At 46.0% G+C, this 8,742-nt stretch overlaps 1 protein-coding gene across 4 annotated transcripts in view; it reads left to right on the top strand.

Annotated features, from left to right (window-relative positions):
- Positions 1 to 6,689: 6,689 nt before the first annotated feature.
- Positions 6,690 to 8,742, top strand: part of Rffl (ring finger and FYVE like domain containing E3 ubiquitin protein ligase) — a 59,227-nt gene continuing 57,174 nt past the window's right edge. For 3 of the 4 annotated variants that reach the window (XM_047544494.1, XM_047544493.1, XM_047544492.1), the window contains exon 1: positions 6,690 to 6,911. The gene's annotated coding sequence lies outside the window, so the exon portion shown is untranslated. Of the gene's footprint in view, positions 6,912 to 7,382; positions 7,403 to 8,742 lie in introns of those variants that run through there. The other variant, XM_047544496.1, reaches the window with a different exon arrangement.

Raw genomic sequence — 8,742 nt, 5'->3', positions numbered from 1 at the left:
AGATAGAGTGCTTGCCTTGCAAGCACAAGGCCCTGAGTTCGATCCCCAGTACCGCAAAAAAAAAAAAAAAAAAAAAAAAGAACCTGGAAAAGTGGCAGAACAAAGGCTGGCACCCAGGACACACTAATTCTTAGGTCAGGACTCTTGCTATCCCCACAGGGCCTTGCAATTTCCAGCCCTCATAGTTCTGTTCCTGGTGGGACTTGACTCCAGTTGAAGCTGCACAGCCTTCATCCTGGTGCCCACGTTAGCTGTGGGAAGGCATTCTATTCCCTGCTACTCCAGGCCACCAGGCAGCATTGCTGCAGGCATCTGACTGGCCTGCTTTACCCCTTTGACCCTTGTTCCTAGAACAGGGCTTTGTCTTGCCTGCATGCTGCTCCACTCTTCATCCTGGATATGCCACACTGCAGTCTCTTAAGGGGCCTTCAGCCAGGTAGGCTCCCCTGCTAGGAAGTCTTTTGTTCCCTTGGCTTATGTGCATGCCTTTGCCTGCCCTTCACGGTGGCTGGTGTACATGCACCCTTACATCCTCCCTTATGTCCTACCCATGGACTAGATGTTCGTAATAGCTCCCCTGTGCTAGTCCTTTGTACTTTCTGTTCATGTGTCTGCCCTTGAGCCCAAGCTCCACTCCAAGAGCTCCCATGTCAAATTTTCTCTTTTTTTTTTTTTTTTTTTTTGCGGTACTGGGGATCGAACTCAGGGCCTTGTGCTTGCGAGGCGAGCATTCTACCAGCTGAGCTGTCTCCCCAGCCCCTCTCTTATTTTTATGAATGAGTGGGATGAAATGCAGTTTAAAGATGGCAAAGGAGGAATGCAAGAATGTTTTCTTCTTGATCTAGATAGTCATTAAGTCCCCATAGTCTCCTTTTTACATCCTTCTACAAGAGACTGTTTTATGTCCTTTATTTGAAATGAGACAGAATTAATGTTAAGTTTCTACTATATACTAGCACTGATGGCATGGCACTTGAACTAAAGACCATCAAGTAAAAGACCGCCCGGCACCCGCTTTTGGTGCTGGGGATCAAACCCTCGTGCATGCTAGGCAAGTATTCTACCACTGAGCTACATCCCACTTCTCTGTGTATTATTGAGGCCACTTTGCACTGCAAGTTATAAAGCCTGGCTTAAACAGGCATCAACAAGGTCATTCATTTCTAATAATGTGAAGTCCAAGTCTGGTTACTTCAGTAGCACAGGGCCTTTCCATCCTTTTGCTCTGTTTTTGTTTTGTATTGGTTTTGTCTGCCAGCTTGTTGCCCTCATCAAAGAATTTGCCCTCTAGATTGATGCCACTCTGAGCATCTGTCCAGATATGATAAAATCTACAGGCAGGAAAGGGATCACCTACTTGTGTACTTTGAAGAACAAGGAAAATGCAGAAGTTCCTTCTAACCAAAGCTGACTAACTCTGTATGTAATTGGTAGAATAGCTTTGTGTACCCATGTCTAATTCAGTAACTGGCAAAGGAAGTAGGGCTGCTGTGATTGGTTGACATTGCCAGGAAATAGCCCTAGAGCGGGGCTGGAGGTGGGTTTTCCTGAAGCACATCCTGTGGCCATATTGGAAAGGAGGGAGTGTGTGGAGGAATCAGTGGGTGGCCTGCCATAGTCCAGAGGGCAAGTTTGTCCAGGCTCCCTTATGTTTGTTTAGGTCCTGTACACGTCATGGTAACATTAGGACAGCTGTGTGGCACAGGGAAGCTTTCCATCTTACAGATGGTAAATGAGAGCTCAGTGACATAAAGCCAATAAGTGATAGCACAGGACTCCAAACATGAATCTATCTGATGCCAAACCCACTTCTTCCCAAACTCACGTTGCGTTCAGCTGTAAATATGCAAATGTTTTAACAAGATACTTTTTAATATTTTGCCATGGTAACACCAAAGGCTGCGTATCTCAACCTCTTTCATCTTAGCTACCATAAAAAGCTGGATCAGAGATCTATTTTATCAGAGAAACACTCAGAGAAGGCAGATATCATTAGTATTAAAGAGAAATGGAGGTTTAGGGGGAAATAAAACTGAATAAAAAACAGAACTTTGCATCCCTGAGATATGAGCCAGGAGATAAGGGATTAGGATTTTGCTGGGTTCTGACATGGAACTGTCTTAGTAGAATTTCAAATATAATTCTGCGTATTGGAAATGGGCATTAAAAGGAGGCTCTTGAAGTACTGAAGGTTGAATCCAGGGCCTCATTCATGCTAGGTAAGCAGTCCACCACTGAACTATATCCCCAGCCTACATCCCCCCCCCCAGCTTTTTTCCTTTTAGAGTTAGGTCTATAATGAATCAAAAGGGTATCCTGGGGACTGAGGATGGAGCTCAATGGTAGAGTACTTGCCTAGCATGTATAAGGCCCTTAGTTTAATTCTCAGCACAGCAGGAAAAAATTTTTCTGAATGCTTTTCAACATTTTTTTCTTATCCACCACACGGGTTAGAGTAACTTCCAGTATTATGTAGAGTAGAAACAAGGATAGCTGTCATCCTTGTCTTGTTCCTGACTTTAGAGGGCCCTTCCCAATATAATATCATTGAGTTGGATGCCTTAGTTTCTGTGTAGTTACCTTTTATCAAGATAAAGAACTTGGAGGATAGGTGGCTCTGGCACAGTTCTTGGCCAGTATGCAAGAGGCCCTGGATTCCATCTCAGCACCACCCCCCTGTCCAAAAAACAAAACAAAAAACCCAAACACCTCATAGTGTTTTCCATTAATCTTGGAACAGGGTGGGTCCTGGGAGTTGGCAGTTGCCTTTGTGATGCAAAGCAATGGAAAGTTCCATATGCCCTGAGATGCTTCAGCTGCAGCACAAATGGACTCCTTGAGTAGCACTCATCCCTTTTCTTCCCTGGCCTCTCTTATTTATTTTTTGGGTGTGTATGTGGGGGGGGGGGGGGTACCAGGGATTGAGCCCAGGAGTGCTTAACCACTGAGCCACATCCTCAACCCTTTTTAAAGTATTTTACTTAGAGGCAGGGTCTCGCTAAGTTGTTTAGGGCCTTGCTAAATTGCTGAGGCTGGCTTTGAACTTGCAATCTTCCTGCCTCAGCCTCCTGAGCAGCTGGGATTACAGGCATACAGCACTGCACCCCACTTCCCTGAACTCTGTAGTCTCTGGACATAAAAGCCTGTTTATGTTCAGGTTTTGCCAGAAGACAAAGGGCCTGTGCTGAAAAGGATACAAAGTCAAGGAACAGAATTTGTTTTTCTTTTTTGGTAATGGGAATTGAACATCCCCAGACTTTTTTAAAGTTTTGAGACAGGGTCTCATTAAGTTTCTGAGGGTCTCACTAAATTGTTGAGGCTGGACTTGAACTTGCAATTCTTCTTCCTCAGACTCCTGAGTCACTGGGATTACAGGTGTGGGCCACCATGCCCAGCTAAGGAGCAGAATTTTTAATATTTCAGCTAACTTGGTCTTAGCTCTAATATTTACCTGTTTTATGACACTGGATGAATAACTTGGGTCATTTGAAGACTAGTTCATCCACTATGGAATAGGAAAAACAATGCCTACTTCAAAGACTTGTTTTAGGGTCATGTGGCTTATGTAAAGAGCCAAATATCATAGGCAATATAATATTACCAGGCATATCATAGGCACTCAATCTCATATCACTGGGAGACTCATGATGCCTTAGAGATACTGGTGAGAGCTGCTGTCCAGGCAGGGTAGCTTCATGGTAATGTGATCAATGTAGTGACCCAGGGTGCCTTGATCAGAAAGGTCCAGCACTTAGTTTAATGCTGTGTAATTGCCATCTTGTAATTCTGAATTTCTGACCAAGGGTCCTTATTTTATACTATGCTTGCAAACTATGTGGCCAGTCTTGTCTTCAGGAATGGCTTCAGCTCCGGCCCTTCTTTTTGGGAGCCATCCTACCACTGATTTCCTAGGGAATAACTCCCTTGGAATTAATGCAAAATGTACTCATCGATAAATTAGGGTTAGCATCCTGTATATGTTTAAGTGTTCCATTCTGGCATTAATATGCAGCCTGTCTCAGAAAGGGATACTTTGTATTTTATAGAATACATGAGGTCCTGAGAAATTCCAATGGGGTGGGTAGTAAGTGAAATGATCATACAGGGTTTAGGAATCAGGAAAAGATCTAGGTTCAAAACACTGCTAAGCCCTTCCTGACTAAATTCCTTGGACAAGATTATGTCTGTCCTACTAGTAAAATCTATGTTGCAGGGGAATTACATTCTTCTTATTGGTAAAATATATTTCTCAGGGGAATTAAACAGGTAATTTATGTAAAGTGCCTTTCAGCAGAGAGTCTGGCACATAGTAGGTGTTCAATCACCATTAATTCTTCCAGTTCTTGCCAGAAATAACAAAAAATCAGGGCACTGGGACTTAAAAGCCCTGTTAATACTAATAAAATAATAATATGATTTATTTTTTCACTAGTGTTTGAGGAAAGGCATGTGCTTCATAAATATGTATTGGAAAGTACTTAGCAAATGAGTAGAAATAATAAAAATATGTCAAAGTAAACAGCTCCTATAAGTATGTCACTTGGTAGACAAAGTAGTGTTTTATTACTACTAAATACTATTGCTCACCGAAAAGGAGTTCAGATTACTTGCACAATGGGTACATCATTGAGTGCCTCTGTGGAAAGGCATGATAAAGATGAAAAATAGTGATGGTGATAATGCCTAAGGTGAAGAAAGGAGTGCGGGTAAATGCAGCTCTGAGGTCTCCTCACTTCAGTGATATGCATGTTGTCTAGCAGCATTCTAATGATTTAGCCATAATATGGACCAGAGGGCCCAGAGAAAAGATTTCCATGGGATGTCATGAATCCAGACTCCAAATTACTGGGTCCAATTAGTGGATTAAATGCACTCCCTTTCAGAACTTTGCTAAGTTTATAAACCGAGTTTATAAACCGAGTTTACAAAAAGGAAAACTCTGGGTCTCATTTCACCCTTATTTTGGACCTATTAAATTTTCTGTGGGTATAATTCATATGCAGAGGAGGAAAGATGTAGTGGAGAATAGTACACCTCTTTCACAGCTCAGGAATCCGTTTCAGAAACAAGAGACGTTGGACAATGTCAGCATCTCAAGAGAATAGGAACCAGAGAGGCAAAAGAGGGACTTTATTCTCTCTTTGTGGGGGAGAATAAAGCCCTGGAAAGAAGCAGAGAAGACAGGGAATTACATCAAGGAAAGTTACAAAAATAGCCAGGTAGGAAAAAAAATACGGGCACATTTAATTCAGGTATAGGAAATTTTAGATCTATCTATCCATGGATTCTGGGTGAGAGAAAAGTGACTTTGCATTCCAGCGTATCTGTGTGGTTTTGGGTAAATTACTTAATATGTAGATCCTTAATGATAACATGAGAATAATAGCACTCGATTTACTGTTTTGTTTTTTTTTTTTTTTTTTTTGGTACCCACGGGTGCTTTATCACTGAGCAACATCCCCAGCCCCTTTTATATTTTATTTCGAGACAGGTTCTCACTAATTGCCCAGTTTGGTATTGAACTTGAAATTCTGCCTCAGCCTGTGGTACTCCACAGACATGTGCTACCACATTGGGTTTACTGGGCTGTTTTGAGGATTGGAAATAAAGATACTTGTAAAATGACAAAGCCCGAGGCATATATATTTTTATCTCACTTTTTCTAATGATATTCCTTATTTTAAAATACAAGGAGCTGGGATGTAGTTTGAAGTGGTGAGGCTCTGGATTTGAAACAACAAAAATAAATGAGAAATACAAATTGCTCAGAAAAACTCTAGGAGGTCTCAGTAGGAACCTAAAGCATAAGAAAATTGTGTCATTAGATAACAGTCAGAAGAAGAATTAGCATTTATTTCCATACCTAGGCATCCTTAGCTCAGGTTGGCTAAGGATCCCCTATGTTACCCTGGTGCATTATAGTTTACTAAGTACTTGGTGCATTAGGTCATTTAATCCGCAGGACAACCTGCATTTCTGGGATGAGGAAGAGTTCAGAAAGGTTAAATGCCTTGCTGAAAGGTAGTCAGCTGATAAATGGTCCAGGTGGTTCCTGGGGTGCGGGGGTAGTAGGGGGATCATCTGCAGTCTACCACAGCCTTTCTCAGCAGTTTCCTAACCTTCGTAAGGCGAAAGCACTAATCCCAGGGGTTTAGACCGGGAGATGCTACGGGAGGGAGGTGCCAGAGCGTGTTGCGGACAAGGACGGGTCTAGGTGTCCCAGAGGCCTGGCTTCCCACATCCCCCAGCTGTGAGACCCCGACCAGGCTGTATTTCTTCAACTGTGGTTTGGGGAATCATCGCCTTCCCAGGGCACTGCGGTGGGAAACGCCGAGATACCAAAGTGAGGCAACTTCCAAACTCTACGAAGACGTTAAGGGACTCGCTCAAGGTCCAGCCTTGGACCTCGGGGCTTGGTCCAGCCGAGACTCGGACCAGGACCCTTCGCTCCTTCGCCAGGGTTTTATGACCCAGGTAACAAGGCGCAGCAGACGCCCTGACTTCGGGGAACCCACGCCTCACTCAGCTCGAGCCGACCCAGTTGACCGAGCCTCGGCTCCGGCAGGGGGCGCGCGCGAAGGGCGCGCTCTAGCCGCCGCCGCGCGCCTTGCTCCTCTCTATGGTGGAGCGTCAGGGCGGAGGCGCGCTCCCGGGAGGGGGCGGGGCGGCTTGGGGGCGGAGTCGCGCGAGGGGCGGGAGCGGCCGCGCCGGGCCGCCAGGGGATGGGTGGGGGGGGGCGACTTCCTGGGGCCGCCCGTGAGGATGTCGCGACCGCCCCCCTGTGCCCCTCAGCCCCGGAGACGCCGCCGCGGCGAAGCCCGCAGCCCCCCTGTCTGAGGCGTCGGGGCCCGGATCCGGCCTCTCCCCTCCCCTCCTTACCCAGGTGCGGGCCGGGCAGGCGGCCGCGGCAGGTGAGGAGGCGGCGGCGGCGGCGCTGGGGTCCGCGGGACGCCGGGCCCGGGGTGGGGTCTGGCGGGAGGACGGCGGCCGCTCCTCGGCCTCCGGTACGCCAGACTGTGGTCTGGGGTCGCCCCCTCCGTGTGGGGCGCGGCCTGGGACTCTCCCTGCTCTCCTGGGGTAGGGAAGCACCTTCCTCGCAGGAAGTCTCCGCATTCAGGGTAGCCCACACCTGTCCCATTGAAAGTGCCCTCAAAGCATTTCACCCATGGGGGCGGCAACCCGGGACGTGTGTCCTCGACATTCCCAAGCGCCTTAGAGACGGGCAGGTCCACTTGGCTTGTGGGGAAAGATGCCTGTTGGTCGGGCAGAGGAAACTGAGGCAGGTTTGCGGCGGCCTGCTCGCCCCTGTATAAGAACTAGCTTGTCCCCTTCCTAGTTGAGGAGCCCCGCGGGCTGCTTGGATGAAGGAGGCGGCTGAAGGAGAGAGGCTTGGAGTTTGGAGGTATGAAGGAGAAGTTTGGGAATGCAGTTCGTATCCCGCAGGGTCCACGGTTCCTTCACCGGGGCGTCGTCTTCTGTTCACGATGTGTGAAAGGTCGCCACTGTGCCGCACTGGCCAAGGCCGAGAGGGAAGTGGGGCCTCTCTCTAGCTGGCTGCCCGGGGAGACATTGGACTAGGCATGGGGAAGTCTGACCAGACCAGGGGAGCCTAGAGCCTCCGTGGCTCTATGTCTGCTCAGAGCTTGATTTTAGGTTGGCAGAAGAGACAACAGCATATTTTATCCTTTTTGTTGGTCAGTCATTTGTTGTGGGGTGAAGGGGGGAAACTGTGTAATCAAGGAAGAGTGATCGGGCGTGGTGGCGCAAGCCTATAATCCCAGCTGCTTAGGTGGCAGAGGCAGGAGGATGGCAGGTTTGAGACCAGCCTCAGCATCTTAGCGAGACCCTGTCTCCAAATAAAAGATTAAAAAGGGCTGAGGATGTGGTTAAATTTAGTGCCCCTGGGTTCAATCCCTGGAACCAAAACAAAAACAAAAAGTACCACGATCCTCTCAGTCTACTACAGGAAAGAATTATTAGATTGAAAATAGGGCTTTGCCTATAATAGTCACTTTGCACCCTAGTTATAGGCCAGAGTGACAGATGAACAAACATTGTAGGGTGCATATAGCCTTTTAAGAAAGCAGTAAGTTCCTTCGCATCCTTTTGACTGGTGGCTTGTAGGACAGAGACTTCCTGTCACCACTGTTACTACAACTCATTACCTTGTGGTTCTCTCAGTGATGGTTAGTATACTGAAATGAAGGCAAGGGTGTTCATGTATTGTTTCATTTTTCTAGTGAGGGCAGAGTTTGTATACAGAGATCGAGGACTGAAAGCTGGCCATATTTTTGTTAAGGGGATTTCAGGTTTGACAACTTTACCCTTTTCCCTGATTGCATTCTCTTTCACATTCAAGGAAACATATGATGGAAAGAAAGCATTTCGTAAATCTTATTGCATATTTCTTAATTCTGGACTTCAAAGTACAATTTGTAAGTTATGGTTTATTTAGAGATATTTTCTTAAGTTTGAAAATGTATATTGTGCATGACAATTACAGATTGATGTTTCAGAACTGACTAATAACTTGATTGTGCTTGAGTATATATCATTTTAGGATACACATTTTCATGTCTACCGAATTATAAAGAACAGCCCATTAAAACCTCTCATATTGATCAGCTGTTATTCTGTTTACATTGGGATCAAGGATTATAAATCCTCTAAATTGACCACTTTATCCAACTGTTAAAATAATGAGCACAAAGAGAGCTGTTCTCAGAAAGCTCAACAATTTGT

Source organism: Sciurus carolinensis, chromosome 3, assembly GCF_902686445.1.
Source record: "Sciurus carolinensis chromosome 3, mSciCar1.2, whole genome shotgun sequence".
NCBI lineage: Eukaryota > Metazoa > Chordata > Mammalia > Rodentia > Sciuridae > Sciurus > Sciurus carolinensis.
The sequence above is the reverse complement of the archived record's forward strand: the minus strand, read 5'-3'. Positions and strand labels throughout refer to the sequence as shown.